Genomic DNA, 20219 nt, shown 5'->3' with positions numbered 1-20219 from the left:
TTGGTCGTTCTGTTTTTTAATCATTATAGGATTAAACGTTCTTTTTTTTTTTTAAAAATATATCGATGTTTAAACTCTTGACATTTTTCTCACAAACTTAATAAAAATGCACAACAACCATCCTAGTCATGTGATTGCTGTGATTCAGGGCTCGACAAAGCAGCTCTCAAAGGTACAGAATTTGATGAAATTGCGGGAGTGTGTTGTACGTCGCCATGATACATCCTCCATAACTCAGTGACCGTTTCCATAACAACACTTCCGCTTTCATTATCTTGGACCAGCTTTAAAAAGGAAATTACATCTTCTCCCAAGTTTGAAGAAAATCGTTCAATATTACGGTCTGACAAGGCATGTTCTGAATTTCCCAGCTCTGATTTTATCAGATTTGATTTCACAAACCTAAAAACAAAAATAAAAAGATATTTTGAAAACTTGTGCAGGTACTTTATAATATACTAGTCTAGTTTATTGATTTATATACTATAGATTGGCAAATATTCACGATGGTTTTAATTTCGCTATGTTCGCGATTTATCAATTTTCCGCGAAATTAAACCCATCGTGAATGTTATGATTAGTTTTTAATAATGATAAATTGCTTATACGAAATTTTGAATTAATTTCTTGCAGCGTGAAATTAAAACCATCGTAAGTACTTTTTAAGATATCGTGAAATTTTAACATCGTGGAATTAAAACAATTTACAGTATTTTGTTCCTGCAGTTTACAATGTTGCGATTATTCCACAACCTGAATTTCACAACATTAAGTTTTTCTGTAGTGTCTATTAGGTCTATAGTACTATTTTAGAATTCTATTCAACTGACAATAAAAATTGACGAACACAGTATGAATTTGTCATTTCTTTGTTTTCTTACTAAATCTTTAACTGCAGAATTTCGGAGGATGTATACATGGTCTATATAGATGTACCTGTAATTACATGTATATTATGGTATTGATGATTTGCTAGTTTTACGATTACTTAGTAAATAAATGACCTGAAAGCTAAACTTACCAAACTCTGAAAAAAGGAAGGACAGCACCAAATACGTGAAATATACCATCTGCTATAGTGAAAGAGATACAGAGGATTAACCACAACCACGCCACCGCCACCATGTGCTCCAAAAAGGATTCAGGGTCAGAGTACACATGGCATTGTATTTTCTAGTATGCTGGTAAACAGAGTAAGTATAATTGCACATGATGTGTTGAGGTAAAAATGAAGAGGGTTTGCGAACAGTCACATTGTTTCCCTTCATAAATTCTATAAAAGAGGAACCGAATCTGATTTCTTTGTTCTGACTTAAGAGAAAATCCAAAAAATCCAAGTGGGTGTAAATACTCACAAAATACATTAATTTGATAAAACACTGCAATATCGTAAATGCCCCGAGAGATAAAATGTTAATTTTCCTGTTTTGTATCCATTAATAGATGTAGATGGCGAGACTCTTGCCCTCGAATTTGCCGTCTTTTTCTCCACTTCCTGTATGAACATTAAAATGGATACCCAACTTCTTTTTAATCAGATTCCACAACATAAATGGAATTCGAAAAACGATAGCCTGTACAATCAGAACTAGATACATATGTTGGTACAGAGTTGTCTGATTGGAAGGATCATCAGAAGGATCAACATCCTCGACAGAAATACAATGATAGAGATTGTGGTCGCTGGTTTTCCACGGCACGTTCCTAATTGATCTAGCTTTATAACACCGAGCTTTTCCATAATCAACCATGGCTTGTGTGAACTCCGCTGGAAAGGCACATTCAATTGGATTAAAACACACTGGGTACAAAAATGCCAATATGCCCAATGTCAGGAAAACCAGAGGAGTCCATTTACCATTCAGTTTGTCCGTCCAGCTCTCAAAAGACAGTGTGGATGTTTTATCAGCCATGCAGGACCTTCAAGAAATGTTTAGATAATTTAAAAGATTTCCTGCAATTTGTTGCACGACGTTATCTTAAGCTTGTTATTAATCCGTTTATATGAATATTTTCAAACTACATCATACTACTAATTTCATAATCACTCTTAAACATAAGAACTCCAATGACTAAAAAGCTCATCCGAGACAAGTTGGCTCAAGACCATACATTGTTTTCTCGGGCTGTGGGTCTAAGGAATCATGAAAACCAAACTTGAATCCAATTGCAAACTATTATGGATATTCTGGATATCATACTTGCTGTTCCGGATTATCTATTAACACATTTGGAAAGGCCTGAACATTTTTTGGTTTGTTGAAATTTCTCAAGAACATTTCACTTATATGATGACGCCACCATTTGCCTGTGGAGAGCTGCATTTTCTATCCTATATTCGGCACTCAAGGCCATTGGCCAGAGAGGGATCTTTTTCATGCCTGCACCTACTGCAACACGGAATCTCGGCTTTTACGGAAAAATAGTTAACTTTATGCACAGCAACTACTTTTGCGACAGTTGTAAAAGGTATAAATAGATTGCTCAAGAATTACCTTATGGAATTTTGATAAAATTTGTGTTTGAGCTTAGTTTTCAAGAAATAAATCAAGGTATATTTAGCGATTGAGCTGATACATTGTGGTAAATTCAACTGCATTAAAATATTTGACTTTTACATTTGCCTTGACGTCACTTTTCTTAAATTTGTGTTTCAATCAATTTCAAAGAACCTATTCAAGATATTGTTATCTATACAAGAGACCCATGGACCACATCGCTCACCTGAGCACTGTGGCTAGGAAGAAAGCAAAAATCAATCCAGATTTGAAAACCTTAAATGCATGGTCACAACCTACCCCTAAAAGACAGAAGGGGAATCTACGAAGAATGCTGACATATTTCTTTGACTAACTGTGTTTTACCTATACGTTTGAACTTTTTTGCCCCACCGTATTCCCGGGGATCATGATTTGAACAAACTTGAATCTACACTACCTGGGGATGCTTCTGTATATATATAATCATTCAGGGCTTGTTGTTTTTGAGAAGAGTTTTAAGATGTTTCCTATATTTTTATGAAAAATCTTGCTCTTCCAATGTGGCCCCATCCTACTCCGGGGGGTCATGACTTGAAAAAAAACTTTAATTAACACTACCTAAGGATGCCTCCAAATTAGTTTCATCTTTCCCTACCCAATGGTTCTTGATTGGTGAGAACTATACAACTTTGTCCAAAATGTTAAAGTGACTTCAATTTTACTTTTCTTCATTTTGGTACATTTTTTATGAATTGACAGTACTGACACATGTAACGTAATTAGTAATGTATCTATTTTTTTTTTTACTAAACTTCATAATCACCCAAATTACGCGGTCATAGTATCCTTGGCGGGGAAGCCATGTCCTATGGACCTATTTCTATCAATGGTTTAGAAAGCAGTGCATTTCATATGAGCGTTATAGAGTCAAAGTATATCTCGTTAATTTAATATTTGGCATCTCTGGGAATAAAATGTTTTTCACTGAGTTTTATAAAAAAAAAATTGGAAGTTAAAATAAATAGCTTTTATAAAAATAGCCTCATTTTTTTGGTAATGTACAGTAGTGTAGACGTAACTTATCGCTGTTGTGTCTACCGTAAAAGTTTTCTTTAAAACCTGTCATATTTTTCCAAAAGATAACGAGACAGTTTGCTTCAGAAAAAATCAATGTAATTTTTAAAACACAAAAGCAATGATCATTGATGAATGATAAGAATTTATTGTCAACAAAATGAAGATGTAGGCCTCTTAAAATGAACCACATGCTTATACCCTGGATGTTGGTCACGTGATAATGCCAATTGTGGTTTCTGTAGAATAAAGGCTATGTTGCAATCCGCGGTGCAAAGTGTAGAAAAATATCTTTGTGTCATTTGCAGTTGTAGAGCTTATTCAAAACAGTTTTTACCAGTTGAAAAACTTTTCAATTTTTTTGTTTCAACATGCACTTTAACAACGTAATTATTATCCGGAAAAACATGACAAATTCCTTTTATATCACACACACTCCCAGGCTGGTGGAGAATCTGTTGAAAACTTGAACTCTTTTTTTATAATCAAAAATTATCAATTATCTGATGAGGAATGAAAATGAAATTGAAATTTAACAACAACAACTAATACAAAAAAAATTTAAATATTTTACTCATGATTTTTAAATGTTATCATTTAAGAATTGTTTTATTTATCTTATTAGGGTCTAAAAAAAATAACGTCCCATTACCCCATGCGGCAGACCAGATCATGCAGATAAACAAACAAAGCGGTAAAATTCTAATTAACTTATTAAACTTGAAGAAATGTTTCAACCCCTTTCTCTGGCTTTTGAAAAAGAGTAAGTGCATTGGGGTTCACCAGAGAAACATAAAAAATTCCAAAAACCCCAAAATAAATAAATAAAAAAAAACAAGCTAATTCAGAGAATTTGTGTCCTCCCGCTTAGGGAAAAAGTAAACCATGAGCAGTTCGGGGGGAGGGGGATCGAGTCGGATCCACCTGACTGAATTATTATGCCATTATTGTAGAATTATTAAATGTATACATGTATACTGAAGCAAATAAAATATGCAAATATGGATATAAAGATTTGATTGCTTATTCTTTATGTGTATAGAAGATTCTTTTTATATGATATATTTATCACACTGTATAATGATGATTTTATGAGTTTGTTCAAGCCAGACCTCATAATTTATCCATTTCACATGCTGAATACTATCATTTCGTGAAAAAAGTGTTTCAAAAAATTAAAAGAAAATTGATCATCTGGGATTCGATATTGTCAAAGTTTTACACAATGCATGGTGCCTAATTTAACCTTTATTAAACAGTTATGTCAAGTAACATGTATATCGATTTTACCTGTTTCATGATTTTGTATATTTTTACGGGTTTTAGTGTACGCCACATGAGTATTTTTTGGGCTATTAGTGCGCCCACTCTTTTGTGTTTTGTACATTTCCGGTTTAGCCAACGTGGTTGTGCAGTTGTTGGGCAGATGTATCGGTGCCACGATGTAAGTTTACCTTGTTTATATTTCATTTACTTGTGATCTATGAATATTAGCTTATGATAAATTACTCATAGATTAGATTATTTACTACGACATGAGATATGTAGGATCTTTTCGCTATTATTTGTTATGATGTGTAGGAATGATTGTTTACATTGATGGTTTGGCGCCAAATTTACATTCATTGAAAGTTAGATAAAATTTGCCTTATATGTATTGAATCTTTGATAGAATTGAATAGATTTGTCAAGTTATTTGTCTTTTTCATATGTGAACATATGCAGTTTAACGGATTAGGCATTTATATATCAAAGTCTTGTCATTTTATGAAGTCAATCGTCAGTCTATAAGTAGTTGAGTCATTAGTCTTGTATATCAGGAGTACCTATGATTATATTCATGGTGTATTAAATGTAATACTGTGTCTAAAGTCATTTTATCAGTCAGTTAGTCATACAGGTATATGGTTACCAGTCAATATGCATCTGTACATCATGTATAGAGTTCAGTATTGAGTAATGCTTGTTGTGTTATGTTTAACAAAAAGCACAATAATCATAAAATAAGAATTTTATAACTAATCGGGTAAATATTTCATCCAATCCTGATTGACAAACTCGGACATTACTGAAGTGCGTAGAAAATTAGCATGAAGTGTCTTATGTAGGCATAATCTAAAACAAAGACCACGTTGTATATCAATAATTTTACTTTCTATTTTTAAACAGCCTAGACAGGATTTGTTGTACTTATTTTAAAATGCCGTGTATATTTAAATATTTCCTATAGAAAATTTTCAAAAATTTTATGAAATATTGATTTCTTGAAAGCACAGAATCGTACGACAATTTTGTCCATGAGACTAGGATAAAGCGCTTTTTAGCTCACCTGAGCGGAAGGCTCAAGTGAGCTTTTCTGATCACATTTTGTCTGGCGTCCGTCTGTCCGTCTGTCTGTCTGTCTGTCTGTAAATTTTTCACATTTTCGACTTCTTCTCAAGAACCGCTGGGCCAATTTCAACCAAACTTGCCACAAAGTATCCTTGGGTGAAGGGGATTCAAGTTTGTTCAAATGAAGGGCCACGCCCTCATTCAAGGGGAGATAATTGGGAATTAATGAAAACTTAGTGGCATATTTTAAAAATCTTCTTCTCAAGAACCACTGTGCCAGGAAAGATGAAACTTATGGGGAAACATCTTCAGGTAGTGTAGATTCAAGTTTGTTCAAATCATGACCCCCGGGGGTAGGGCGGGGCCAAAATGGCCGACCAAAGTTTTACATAGAAATATATAGGAAAATTCTTTAAAAATCTTCTTCTCAAGAATGACTTAGCCATAATTCATCATATTTATATGGAAGCCCGCTCAGGTAGTGTAGATTCAAGTTTGTTCAAATCATGACCCCGGGGGTAGGGCGGGGCCAAAATGGCCGACCAAAGTTTTACATAGAAATATTTAGGAAAATTCTTTAAAAATCTTCTTCTCAAGAATGACAAAGCCATAATTCATCATATTTATATGGAAGCATGCTCAGGTAGTGTTGATTCAAGTTTGTTCAAATCATGACCCCCGGGGGTAGGGCGGGGCCAAAATGGCCGACCAAAGTTTTACATAGAAATATATAGGAAAATTCTTTAAACATCTTCTTCTCAAGAATGACTTAGCCATAATTCATCATATTTATATGGGAGGATGCTCAGGTAGTGTAGATTCAAGTTTGTTCAAATCATGACCCCGGGGGTAGGGCGGGGCCAAAATGGCCGACCAAAGTTTTACATAGAAATATATAGGAAAATTCTTTAAAAATCTTCTTCTCAAGAATGACAAAGCCATAATTCATCATATTTATATGGAAGCATGCTCAGGCAGTGTAGATTCATGTTTGTTCAAATCATGACCCCCGGGGGTAGGGCGGGGCCAAAATGGCCGACCAAAGTTTTACATAGAAATATATAGGAAAATTCTTTAAAAATCTTCTTCTCAAGAATGACAAAGCCATAATTCATCATATTTATATGGAAGCATGCTCAAGTAGTGTAGATTCAAATTTGTTCAAATCATGACCCCCAGGGGTAGGGCGGGGCCAAATGGCCGACCAAAGTTTTTAAAGATATATATAGGAAAATTCTTTAAAAATCATTTTCTAAAAATAGTAAATCCATGATTGGTCATGGGACTACTTTTGGATTTCAATTTTACAATAAAAAGCCATTTTATACTTTTTCCTACCCCTAGTGCCCAGGTGAGCGATGTGGCCCATGGGCCTCTTGTTTACAATGTGCCAAGCATTTTCCCGCCACATCTCAACACTTAGACTGAAATAGAAGAAATGTAGTGGTGGATCTAGATGGATTTGGGGCATTGTTAACATCCTCTAAGAGAGTCCCACATATTTCATACTTGTTCCGTTTAAATTAAAGTAAAACTAAAGGAAGAATTAATTGGTTTGCAGCCGATTTTTGACGCTTGCGTCAATATGTTTCTTGTCTGTATTTGTTTACAGCCTTTTACCACTTGTCACTTGCATCAAATAAACTGATCTACCAGTTTCCTGGTGTTTTGGATTGTGACCAGGATTTAACTGACTGCGCCTGGGCAGTTACAGTAAAAGGATCCATCTTCCGATCATGGCTTCTAGATTACAAGTGCCGGATTCTACACGAGACTCACTTGAGGAACTCACCAGTGGTAATCTTCAGAAGAACAGGACCTTAGCTCCTTCGACATCATCACGTAGATCATCAGTCAGCTCTGTGCGTCTGCAACAAAGACTAGCAGCGGAAACAGCAAAGAAACAACTGGAATTCCTGGAGGAAGAATCCAAGCTGCTTGAAGAGAAGGCCACTCATGAGGCGAACGTTATCATGCAGAAAGCAAAACTGGATGCTCAGGAGAAACGATTATCAGCCAAGAAGGAGGCCGCCATGGCTATGGCTCAACTTCAAGCTGTGGACAATGAGGAAGCTTTAGAACTTGAAAACTCGAGTGTATTTAACAGTGAATAAGCACAAAGGAGAACTGAGGAGTATGTGAATGCGCACTCACCATTCATTCCTAGTCAGGATCAATGACCGTTGACAACAAATGGAACTGTGAAACAGTACTCAGTTTGTGAATAACTCTCAGTGCATAAACACTTCTCCATGTGTAGACAATACCCAAAGTGTAGACTTTGCGAAGTATCTTGTTAAGAGAGACTTACTTACAGCACGGCTTCACAAGTTTGACGATAAAGCAGAGCACTACATTTCTTGGAAATATACCTTTAAGAGTGTAACAGCTGAGATAGACGTTTCGCCCGCAGAAGAATTTGACTTATTACTACGCTGGACAGGAGTTGCAGGGATTTATCAAGGCTGTTTTTACTACCGGTAAACGGTACCTTTCCCCTTGAAAAAAGTGAAAAAATTCCCCTTTTCAGATAGAAAATTCTCTGATTAAACAGAGAATATTTAAAACATCGTACTGAAATTTTCCGTTTTTGTCCGATTGAAGTTTAACAGCATATCCTAATTTACCATCCTAGTCATTCAAACGCTTTTAAAAGAGAGAGTAGAATATTCAAGCTTCTATTTGATATTGATCGGTAAACATGTGCCATGTCCATGATGTCAAAATATACGTCTGGATTGCAGAGTTAAAAAGAAAAGTGTAGATTAGTAAGACGGAGCTTATATCACTATGAATCGGAAGAATGGAGTAACAACAAAAACAATGTTAGTAGTGAAACATGAAAAACAGAATTGATTTGTGATAGATATTGAGAGAAAAAATTAAATAAAGTATTGACCTGGTTTAATTTTTTTTTTTTTTTTGGTTATTTAATATTTTGTCTAAAAAGTGAAGTTTTTGTGGCCTTTGTAAAGGTCTACAAATGGCCCTCAGAAGCTATAAGAAGGAATGCAGGATTTTGCTCCATTTATTTAAAAATTTTCCGGGGGGGCATGCACCCAGACCCCCCTAGAATACTCGCACCTCTGGCGCTCAGATCGAGCCTGCGGCTCTCATTTTTCCCCTTTACATATAAAACGGTAGTAAAACAAAATAGCTAGATAAATCCCTGAGTTGTCGTCAAAGCAAGTTCAAAGTCTGAAAGTGGCGAACGTAGGAAGACCCGAGACAGCTCTCGACAGAGTGTGGGAGCGCTTGGACAGTTGTTATGGCTCACCTGAGAAGGTCGAAGTCGCGCTCAAGAAGAAACTCAATTCTGTTCCTAGGATGACTGTGAAGGACAGAGGCAAGCTGTTTGAACTATCTGACATTCTATCTGAGATAAGAGCAGTGAAGGAGAAACCTGAATATGCGGCTCTTTTGAGTTTATATGATACGTCCATGGAAATCACACCTACAGTCGCCAAGTTACCACCAAGTCTACAAAATAAGTGGCGGGATCGTGCTGCTAATTACAAGCGTGTTCATGGAGTGTTGTTTCCCCCATTTACATACTTTTGTGATTTCGTTCATGACATGGCAGAACTGTTTAACGATCCAAGCTTTGACTTTGATGTGAATCCCAGTATTAGTAACACATATGGAACCCCGTCAAAGACAAAGGTATCAGTAGTAAAGACAGCAGTGAGTTCTGTGACCAGTGGTGAGGATGGTCCAATTCCGTGTATCATACACAAAACCAACCACTCTTTGGACGAGTGCCGTGCCTTTCGACATAAACCATTCGAGGACCGTAAAGCCTTGTTAAAGCAAAATGGAATATGCTTTCGTTGTTGTGCTGCCAAGCATCTCAGAAAGAACTGTCAAGCAAAGATACGTTGTGCCGAGTGCAACGAGACTACACATTCGACAGCTATGCATGTGTTTAGAGTCCCCACACCTACAGTGAAAACAACTCAACAAGCCCCAGGATATGGTGGAGTGGTGACTCACGGCGGGGAGCAATCTCAACCCAGAGCAGAAGTGTCTTCAAACTGCACAGAAATTTGTAAAGGAGGACCTGCTAGGTCATGTGCAAAGATCGTCCTTGTGAAAATTTCTCATGTGAACTATGTGAACTTGCAAACCAGGTCTATGAAAGTTTACGCAATCATAGATGACCAGAGCAATTCATCTCTGATCCGTAATGATGTACAGGATAACTTCAACATAAGAACTGACTCTGAAAACTATACAATGAACAGTTGTGCCGGGAAAGTAGTGACTCCAGGTAGGCGTGCGGAAGGCTTCGTGGTGACATCTTTGTGCGGTAGTGAGCAGTTTGTGTTACCCACTCTTACAGAATGTGATATGATTCCGAATAACAGGAGTGAAATTCCGACACCTGAGGTTGCAGAAAACTATCCACATCTCAAGTGTATTGCAGACTGCCTACCTGCACTGGACTCTAACGCTAAAATTTCCTTGCTCATAGGACGTGACCTAATTTCAGCTCATTATGTTCTAGATCAGATAATTGGACAACCAGGTCAACCATATGCACAGATACTCAAGTTAGGATGGGTTATTATTGGGGAGACTTGTCTTGATGGTCAACATATACCTCATGACGTGAACACTATGAAAACACATACCCAGCTCAATGGACATCCTACATCTATGGATCCTTGTGACAGTTATCTTCAGGTAGACCATACCCAGGAAACCTCTTTGTTCAGAACAACGAAGGATGATAACAAGCCGTCCATGTCGGTAGAGGATCAACGTTTTCTGGATCTCATGGACCTTGAGATGAAACGAGATCAAAATCACAACTGGGTTGCGCCTTTACCATTTAAGTACTCGAGACCTATCCTTCCAAACAACTGTAAGCAGGCAGTTGACCGAGCTCAGAGCTTTGATGCATCTCTGCAGAAGGACCCAGTAAAGTGTCAACATGCCCTTGAATTCATGCAAGCTCTATTGGATGACGGAGAATATTGATACTTACCCATATTTGGAGTATACCACCCGCAAAAGAAAGATCGCATCAGAATGGTATTTGACTCATCTGCGAAATACCAAGGCATTTCCCTGAACGATGTCCTCATGACAGGACCGAATCTCATGAACAATTTGGTTGGAGTTCTACTTAGGTTTCGATTGAAGAAAATTGGAGTGATTGCTGACCTGCAACAGATGTTCTACAGTTTTCTTGTTTACCCTCCTCATAGAGACTATTTACGCTTTGTATGGTACGAGGACAATAACATAACGAAACCTTTGGTGAATTATAGAATGAAGGTGCATGTTTTTGGTAATGGACCAAGCCCGGCTGTGGCAACACTTGGTTTGAGGAAGACAGCAGATGTCGCAGAGAAAACCGCTGGATCAGATGTTAAGGATTACATCTACGAAAACTTTTATGTGGACGACGCACTTTCATCACATGGATCTGTCGAGGAGGCATTAACACTTCTTAAGAAAGCTAAATACGCACTTCAGGAAGAGGGAAACCTCCGACTTCACAAATTATGTTCTAACTCCAGTGAAGTATTAAGAGCCTTTGAAAAGGAAGATCTTGCAAAAGATTTAAAGGAACTTAACTTTGAATGTGATGACCTCCCAATTCAGAGGAGCTTGGGAGTAAGTTGGAATCTGGAAAAGGACACTTTCACATTTTGCGTCACTTTAAGTCATACCAATCACAAAACACTCACAAGACGCAGTGTGCTCTCAATAATCAACGGCCTATATGATCTTATAGGATTCACGACTCCTGTGATTATTGAAGGAAAGTTGCTGTTGCGCGAAGCTATGACCCAACAACTTGAATGGGACCAACCCTTACCTGAGGAAATCTGCAGAAAGTTTCAGTTATGGAGGAACAGCTTAAGCTCTCTGGAACAAGTGAACATCCCTAGAACATACTCTTTAGAGTCATCACCTGACTGTGACTTATTCATCTTTACGGACGCTTCTGAACTAGCTATCGCAGCTGTGGCATATGTTGTTACCACCACTTACAACAGTCAGCGTCACTTTGGATTTGTACTTGGGAAAGCCAAAGTTGCTCCGAAACACGGTCACACTATATTCCGACTCGAGTTGTGCGCCGCCTTACTAGGGACAGAAATCAGTGACGTTATCAGAGACGAGCTCAGGATGGAATTTCGTCAAGTGAGATACTTTACAGACAGTCTTAGGTTATATAGGGAACGAGACCAAGCGGTTTTACACATACGTAAGGAACCGAGTCGACAAGATAAGGAAGTCTTCAAGTCCTGACCAGATGGATTATATACCTACAACACAGAACCCTGCAGACAAAGCTACTAGGTCCATATCTGCTGGAAATCTGCAACAAAGCCTGTGGTTGAATGGTCCAAGAGGTTCGTTTTCTCATGAGATTGAAGAAGATCAGCATGAATACTTGTTAGTGAACCCAGAGGAAGACAAAGAGGTGAGATGTATGAAAACTGATGTCACGGACAATGTTCTAGAGGAGAATCGTCCTATGGCCGACCATTTTGAGCAGTTTTCTTCATGGAATAGCCTAACAAGAGCAATCCGCACTTTGAAAACGTTCATTCGCTTATGGACAGCAGAACCAAACCAGATTTGTGTAACATCAGCATGATCAGAGGAGGCTGAACATGTGATTATAAGAACTATTCAAGAGCATTTCTTGTCAAAAGAAATAGTGGCTTTAAGAGATGGACTACCTCTTCAAAAGTCAAGTTGTATTCTGGACCTTTCGCCTTATCTGGACGATAATGGACTTCTTTGTGTTGGTGGACGTTTAAAAGAATCAAAGTTATCGATGCTACAGACAAACCCTATTATCATACCGAAGCACCACATTTAGGTCTTGATTGTCAGACATTTTCATGAAAGGATCAGTCATCAAGGGCGTCAAATGACAGAAGCAGCAGTCAGGAGGGCAGGATTTTGGTTGATTGGTGGGTGACGGTTTGTCAACTCATGTATTCATCACTGTGTGAAATGCAGGAAACTCAGAGGCTGTCGTGAGGAACAGAAAATGGCTGACCTTCCCTTTGATCGATTAGACCCCGCACCCCCATTTACATACATAGGGATAGATGTTTTTGGCCCATGGACCATTGCTACCCGCAAGACTCGTGGAGGAGAAGTAAACTCTAAGCGATGGGCACTTCGAATTATCTGTACGCGTATGGTTGTGCGTGCTGTGCACATTGAACTGTAAGAAGAAATGTCTTCTTCCTGTTTTATTAACGCATTCAGACGTTTTTGTGCAATTCGAGGAGAAGTGAAGATCATTCATTCTGATCAGGGAACAAACTTTGTCGGTTCTACTGGAGACTTGAATGCGAATGTCATCAGTGTAGATGATAGACCTATACAAGAGTACCTCGCGGAACATCGCATCAACTGGGTCTTCAACCCACCCCACGCCTCACACATGGGTGGGGCATGGGAGAGAATGATAGGAGTGGCGAGACGCATACTGGATTCATTGTTGCTAGACGTGAAGAACCTGACACACGATGTACTGGCAACGCTCATGGCCGAAGTCTCATCCATCATCAATGCGAGACGCCTTACACCAATGTCTTTTGACCCTGAGATTCCATGTCTACTGACACCATCCGTATTACTCACCATGAAGACAGATCAAACAATGTGGTCATTTCAGTTGGATGACTTCAGCAGGAAGGACATCTTCAAGAAACAGTGGAGATGTGTGCAACACCTCGCAGATCAGTTCTGGATTCGTTGGCGGAACGAATATCTTCCAACATTACAAATTCGCAGGAAGTGGAAGCAGGAGTCGAGGAACCTTGAAGAAGGTGATGTCATATTACTTAGTGAGAAGTCTACTTACCGCAATGAATGGCCTATTGGAATCATCATCAAGGCGTATTCGAGTTAGGATAATCGTGTCCGCAAAGTTGATGTGCGTGTTGGCAGGGACAAAAAGGTCTACACCAGACCGACCAGTGACATTGTGCTGCTGTGCAGGAAGGATGATGATTGAACTTGTTATAAGTCACGACGTTCATGTATGTTTAGATATGATGTTAAACATTGCATTGTCATTGTTCTGTATTTGATTTGAGTGATATTATTAATATCAGACGGGGAGTGTCAAGTAACATGTATATCGATTTTGCCTGTTTCATGATTTTGTATATTTTTACGGGTTTTAGTGTACGCCACATGCTATTAGTGCGCCCACTCTTTTGTGTTTTGTACATTTCCGGTTTAGCCAACGTGGTTGTTGGGCAGATGTATTGGTGCCACGATGTAAGTTTACCTTGTTTATATTTCATTTACTTGTGATCTATGAATATTAGCTTATGATAAATTACTCATAGATTAGATTATTTACTACGACATGAGATATGTAGGATCTTTTAGCTATTATTTGTCATGATGTGTAGGAATGATTGTTTACATTGATGGTTTGGCGCCAAATTTACATTCATTGAAAGTTAGATAAAATTTGCCTTATATGTATTGAATCTTTGATAGAATTGAATAGATTTGTCAAGTTATTTGTCTTTTTCATATGTGAACTTATGCAGTTTAACGGATTAGGCATTTATATATCAAAGTCTTGTCATTTTATGAAGTCGATCGTCAGTCTCTAAGTAGTTGAGTCATTAGTCTTGTATATCAGGAGTAACTATGATTATATTCATGGTGTATTAAATGTAATACTGTTTCTAAAGTCATTTTATCAGTCAGTTAGTCATACAGGTATATGGTTACTAGTCAATATGCATCTGTACATCATGTATAGAGTTCAGTATTGAGTAATGCTTGTTGTGTTTACTTCATATTTGTAACTCTGTTTTCTGTATTTGTTTACAGCCTTTTACCACTTGTCACTTGCGTCAAATAAACTGATCTACCAGTTTCCTGGTGTTTTTGGATTGTGACCAGGGTTTAACTGACTGCGCCTGGACAGTTACAAGTTCTAATAGATGCAATAAGAATATAAAGTCTGTCGAGAACCTGTTTTATACGTAATAACTCTCCTCATACCCCTGAACTAAAAATAGCGACATGTAATACAATAAATACTAATATAACGAACGGAGCCGGACACTTTGAGAGGGGCGAGAGAGGTTCTAGGGAGTTTTGGTATAAAATTACTTTACAAAAGCTCAAAATCCTCCTGAAATATCGCCCAGAAGGGATAGTGTTACTCAATGTATAAATTTTCGACCTTGAACTTTGACCTTTTGACCTGAAAATCATTAGGGGTGTTTCTTAGGCCTCAGAGAGTTGTTTTGTAAATTTCATTGCAAAAGCTCAAAGGGTTCTCGAGATATCGCGCGGAACCGAAAGTGTTTTAACAGACAGAATTGTTTAATTAATGACCCTGACCTTTGACCTTTAACCCCAAAATCTACAGGGTTCTTTTTTAGTTCATATGGAGTTTCATTGCGAAAGTTCAAAGGGTTCTCGAGATATCGTGTGGAAACGAATGCATTACAGACAGACAGAATGACGGACGGACGGACAGACCCAAATTAATATCCCCCACTTTTCAAGCGGGGTACAAATTAAAAACTTTAGACACTATAAAAAGCAGTATTCAAAAAAATTGATTTCATTTTTGAGTTGGCTTGCGTAGCAAGCTACTCCCTGTTGACGCAGCCGTTTCAGAGCTGTAAAATTCCTCACACATTCATCAAGGTGATCCATACGCCAAACATAATAGTTCTAGCAAAAAATGCTTTGGTTTGAGTGATTGTATAAACTTAAGAGGTAAAAACTGTATAAAATTTCATACTGTAACATTATTTATGCCTTCATGCTTTTAAAGAAATTTTTGATTTAATATCTGTAGTACGATGTACATGCAATTACTGCGTATGAATATATGTTCAAGCATGTTAGGTGGATCTAATCTTCCCATCTGAAGTTTATTTATAATTAACCTAGAATACTCCCTAACACAAACACCTGCTGCTCGCATTAGCTGCAGCTAGTTGTTGTTGAAAATCTATTTTTAGAATCCAGATTTGCTGTGGGAATCTTTAACCTAATTATTCCATAACACTGACCACTTCAGCTAATGTGCTTAAATTCATTAAAGAATCCAGTCAAAATAATACGGAAGGCCTTTAGTGCCAACCTGTATATATGAAGGAAAAGCAATATACATTTTATTTATGAACCGAACATGGATCAGACATGTAATATTCAATCTCCTAAGATGCAAAATAAACTGATTATAGTAAGGTATGGTGCCCAGATGTATGAAAAAGCTCAATTGACTCAAGCGAGTCAACTCACAGGCCCTTCAGGCCTTTGATTCTCATGTATAGAAAGAAAAATGACGAGCAAAATCACGACACCTATCCCAAGTATGTGATAAATTAATTAATACTAAATTTGACAGATTCGCAACAAATTTTGAAAGAAATATAAAGAATTTCTATGTTTCCCTCAAAACCCCTGGATTACTGATTTTGTTCTATAATGGAGCACCAAAAAACAACGGTAAATGTAGACACCTAACATTAAAACATGAACTGGACTAATGTACCTTCAGCACCTGCTTAATTTTCTATGGTTATTCTTCTATCTGCATTTTCAATGTCGGTCAAAAGCTCTACAGAGCTTATGTTTGTTACAATAATCCGACTCAAAATAAAATTTTCTGATTCTGATTCTGATTCCATTCCATTCAAAATTTATTATTCACTAGATTTTCTGTATGATAATTCATTGCACCGTTTTAATCTCCGTGTATGTTTTAAGGGGGGACCTATGTCGTTCGACGTCAAAGCAGCGTTATGTGACGTCACAATAGCGACGTTTGTTTTTTTCCCGCTGACTTTTGCAACTGTGATTATAGGCATAACATTGTTATTAATCAAAAACGTACACATTTTACAAAAAGAAATTTTTTTCATCATTTAAAACAGTTTTATTTGATTTATGGAGTTTGTTAATATAAGAATTCTCTTCCTTTGGTTGATAATTCATAGCAATTTCAGTTGTGAAGAAATACCTCTATGATATGCTGATATAAAAATGCAAAAAATATAAGATAAAATTCAGCAAAGACAGCGGCTTAAATTAGGGAAATATGTTTAATTTTATGATTACCGTTAATTGTATTTTCTGGATAAAACTAAGAAAAATAAAGAAATGTACTTGTACCTATATTTACTTATTGATTTATAGTGTATGTAGATTTTATTGTATAAAGTCATTCCTATTAGGTGTTGGTTGTTGACGGGGAAGGGGGGGGCCAAAATGATTAGAATGAAGAAAAAAAAGAGTATATCTGTTTAAATTATTTCTTATCAAAACAAAATACTCGTTTTTTGCAAAATAGTTTTATATTCAGATGTTTGTCAGTGCTAACTTACCTCTTTTTTAGTGCAGAAAGGTCAATATTTATGACAAAAGAGTACGAAAATAAAAGAAAACGTTATATTTCTCGTTTATTTTATCATAAAGGTACACTTTTTTCCTTGTTAAAATAAAGAGAGGGGTCATTTCTTTCAAAAATATGAATTGCAGCATTTTCACAGAAAGACTTTATTAGATATTACCTGTTATGTATGTCGGAATTGTAAAAAATACGACAAGAAAAACGGGGTGATACTTACATTGTGCTCCTGTATAATTTTTCATGCGAGATGAATTACAATGAATTTGCCTTCATTTTAAAGATACAAGTCATATATATTAAATACATGTTGATTTCGAATGTGATTTGACATTTTTGGTTCTTTTTAGCGCATATTTGGAGTAGAACAATAACGTCTGAAAATAATCTATTTTTAGCATTTCACACTGTTTTTGCACGTGCTCCTGTGTAAAAATAAGCATATAAAGGTATTGTTTTTAATACCTAAAAATTAAGATCAAGTGGTCAGGTAAGAAATGTCAAAGTTTTGAAAATTTCACACAAAGACTTTTCGGACATAGGTCCCCCCTTAAGGAAGAACATTTTTTAGCTCTACTGGTCAGAGACCAGAAGAGCTTATGCGATAGTAATGCGTCCGGCGTCCGTCCGTCTGTCCGTCTGTCTGTCCGTCTGTCTGTAAACAATTTTTCAAAATGCTACTCCTCCTACAGTTTTGGTCTAATTTCAATATAACTTGGCACACAAGTAGACTACACTAAGATACATAATTCTGTGTATCGGTTTTTGATTTCGATGAACGGTGTTGCCGTGGTTACTAAAAATAGAAATTTCTGTGAAATTCTTTCAAAATGCTACTCCTCCTACAGTTTTGGTCTGGTTTCAATATAACTTGGCACACAAGTAGACTACACTAAGATACATAATTCTGTGCATCGGTTTTTGATTTCGATGAACGGTGTTGCCGTGGTTACTAAAAATAGAAATTTCTGTGAAATTCTTTCAAAATGCTACTCCTCCTACAGTTTTGGTCTGATTTCAGTATAACTTGGCACACAAGTAGACTACACTAAGATACATAGTTCTGTATATCGGTTTTTGATTTCGATGAACGGTGTTGCCGTGGTTACTAAAAATAGAAATTTCTGTGAAATTCTTTCAAAATGCTACTCCTCCTACAGTTTTGATCTGATTTCAGTATAAGTTGGCAAACAAGTAGAATACACTAAGTTACATAATTCTGTGTATCGGTTTTTGATTTCGATGAACGGTGTTGCCGTGGTTACTAAAAATAGAAATTTCTGTGAAATTCTTTCAAAATGCTACTCCTCCTACAGTTTTGGTCTGATTTCAGTATTACTTGGCACACAAGTAGAACACACTAAGTTACATAATTCTGTTTATCGGTTTTTGATTTCGATGAACGGTGTTGCCGTGGTTACTAAAAATAAAAATTTCTGTGAAATTGTTTCAAAATGCTACTCCTCCTACAGTTTTGGTCTGATTTCAGTATAACTTGGCACACAAGTAGAATACACTAAGATACATAATTCTGTATATCCGTTTTTGATTTCAATGAACGGTGTTGCCGTGGTTACTAAAAATAGAAATTTCTGTGAAATTGTTTCAAAATGCTACTCCTCCTACAGTTTTGGTCTGATTTCAGTATAACTTGGCACACAAGTAGAATACACTAAGATACATAATTCTGTGTATCGGTTTTTGATTTCAATGAATGGTGTTGTCGTGTTACTAAAAATAGAAATATCTGTAAAATTGTTTCAAAATGCCACTCCTCCTACTGTTTTGGTCTGATTTCAATATAACTTGGCACACAAGTAGAATACTCTAAGATACATAATTCTGTGTATTGAATTTTAATTTTGATGAACGGTGTTGCCGTGGTTACTAAAAATAGAAATGTCTGTAAAATTGTTTCAAAATGCTACTCCTCCTACAGTTTTGGTCTGATTTCAGTATAACTTGGCACACAAGTAGACTACACTAAGAACATAAAGAGACTTTATCAACGATCATTATTCTATTTAATGCTGTTTATAAAGTTTCAAATCCCAGCTGCTTAAGTACTTTCTCTTCCTTTGCTATAAGTTCAAACCAGTAGAGCTTCAGTCTCGACAGAGACTTCTGGTTTTCTCCACGCTCCTTATCAATTTCTTGATCCCTAAATACTGAGTACATTTCATTTAAGCCTGCATTCAGTGGTCATTAACACCTTTGTCTTTGTTCTAATATCAGACTGTCTCAGGTAAACCAAAAAGCAATGTTTTAAGTACGACATATGTCTCGTACAATTTTGTATTAAAATAGTATGTATTAAAAATATTTTTAATACAGAACTGTATTTGGCATATATCTCATACTTGTCTTACCGTTTGCATGTGCCCGATGTCAAATCCTCGAATGTGGGGTGCATTTAAAATCCATCTGACAAAGTGCAGAGTTGGTTTGTAGGTGTGTACATATGTAGATGAATATCACTACAAATAGGCTAATGGTACACACTCTAATGTGAATTTATTTTTTTACAGAATGCAGAAAAAATATCAACCTAGTATATATTGCAATAGACCAATTTTACAAATTTTCAGAATTGTTATCATCTGCTGACTCTAAAGTATTAATTGAACTATGTAGTTACATGAATAGATTATATAAAAAAGTCTGTCCTGCATATTTTTATACCCCCCGCAAACGAAGTTTAGGGGGGTATATTGGAATCACCATGTCCGTCTGTCTGTCTGTCTGTCTGTAGACGAGATTTTGTCCGGACCATTACTCAGAAACTATTGGAAGGATTTGTCTGAAAATTTGTACAAATATTATTCACCATATGAAGTTGTGCACCTGATATTTTCATCTTGATACGATTATTATTTTGAATTTTACAGGTGTTTTTTCATTTTTATTTTGTGGTTTTGTCCGGACCGTTTCTCAGATACTATTGCAAGGATTAA

The 20219-nt window shown here is 36.7% G+C and overlaps 1 long non-coding RNA gene across 1 annotated transcript; it reads right to left on the bottom strand.

The window, feature by feature from the left end:
- On the bottom strand, nt 1-19693 carry LOC134258477 (uncharacterized). The gene is made up of 3 exons (XR_009990163.1): nt 19635-19693; nt 1022-1920; nt 1-402 (listed from the first exon to the last, which is right to left on the bottom strand). It is a non-coding gene; the product is annotated as an uncharacterized LOC134258477 (long non-coding RNA).
- Between the last annotated feature and the right edge of the window lie 526 nt (nt 19694-20219).

The sequence above is a fragment of the Saccostrea cucullata genome, unplaced genomic scaffold (assembly GCF_032062105.1).
Source record: "Saccostrea cucullata isolate Sc308-1 unplaced genomic scaffold, CSIRO_AGI_Scuc_v1 ctg1829, whole genome shotgun sequence".
Taxonomy (NCBI): domain Eukaryota; kingdom Metazoa; phylum Mollusca; class Bivalvia; order Ostreida; family Ostreidae; genus Saccostrea; species Saccostrea cuccullata.
This window is presented reverse-complemented; position numbering and strand designations above follow the sequence as displayed.